Genomic DNA, 1,382 nt, shown 5'->3' on the forward strand with positions numbered 1-1,382 from the left:
ATACATAAACTTCCATATTTTACCACACAATTTTCATCCACTATCTCTTTTTTTCTCTTTAAATATTTATTGTAATTTATGGTTTACATATAATCATACACATCTTAGTAGGGTAGAGAATACTTTTTTTTTTTCATCATAGGGCGTGTGTGCTTACTGGAGAGAGAAAGAAAAAGAAACAGTGAGAGAGAAATGAGAAATCATCCCAAGGGGATAGCCATATCACAACCCTTTCTTGTGTGTGTGTGTGCGTGCGTGCCCAAAACCCTGAGAGGAGAATGGAGGAGAAGGGATTGCGGCATGGCCATCCTCCCTGGGGGGTGATTTCTCGCTTTCTGTCTCTCTGTCTCTCTCTGCCTGTCTGGTGAGCGCGCACGCCCTATAGCAAAAACCACTCCAAAAAAAGAAAGAAAAAAAAACATATTCATTAACAATTAGGGAATGAAAGACCTCATAAATTAGCAAAGACAATTTTTTTAAAGAGAGAGACTTTTACGATAGGGCTTATGTGCTTGCTGGAAAGACAGAAAGAGATAAAGAGATAGAAAGCAAGAAATCACTGCCCCCTGGTGGGTGGGGGGATGGCCACACTGCAATCCCTTCTTCATTTTCTTCTCAAGATTTTGGGTACACAAGTGCATGCACCTGGCATGAGTTTCAAGCCACCAGTTCCAGGACTCAAGCCACAGTGGACTATGGGGGAGTCCAGTGACATAACCATCATGCCATCTTCTGGTCCCAACATAATCTTAACATAGTCAACGAATAAAGAATTTGTGATTTCCATGTAGAAGACTGTGGGAGGGAAGAGTTTATAAACTGAAAAAATCTGTGGTATCAAGCATTAGTCAAGGTAGAAATAAGTAAAATTGTACATAACAATAGCTCATTAGGAAGAGATAGAAAAAGAATACTTTTACTCAAAAAAGCAAAGACAAAACAAAATAGAAAAGAGATGTTTAAAAGTGAAGATATAGTAAAACCAATAATTTGGTGACTTAATGGCTTTACAAAATTCTTGATTTTAGTCTTTTAAAATTAATTCCAAAGACTCAGCTACTTATAACATTTTGTACACTTCTCCTATTATCTCATTTTATACAATGAGTAATGTCTATAATAAATATAAAATTGAAACTTATGAAGACAACTGTTTATCAAATAATTGGTATATTTATATTTAAACCTGCTTGATAGTCACACAAAATTTTAAAACCTTAAAACCTTGTTTTGAGTTATTGAACATGATTCTACTCAAATAGGATACCCATGGGAAATCTAATACCTCATTGCTAAATATTTAACTCACAGTTAACTGAAAATATATAAAACAAAGTTGCATATTTATCAAGTTAGTGTAGTCAGCACACATGAAAACATAG

Source organism: Tupaia chinensis, unplaced genomic scaffold, assembly GCF_000334495.1.
Source record: "Tupaia chinensis unplaced genomic scaffold, TupChi_1.0 Scaffold000282_1, whole genome shotgun sequence".
In the NCBI taxonomy this organism is placed as follows: Eukaryota; Metazoa; Chordata; class Mammalia; order Scandentia; family Tupaiidae; genus Tupaia; species Tupaia belangeri.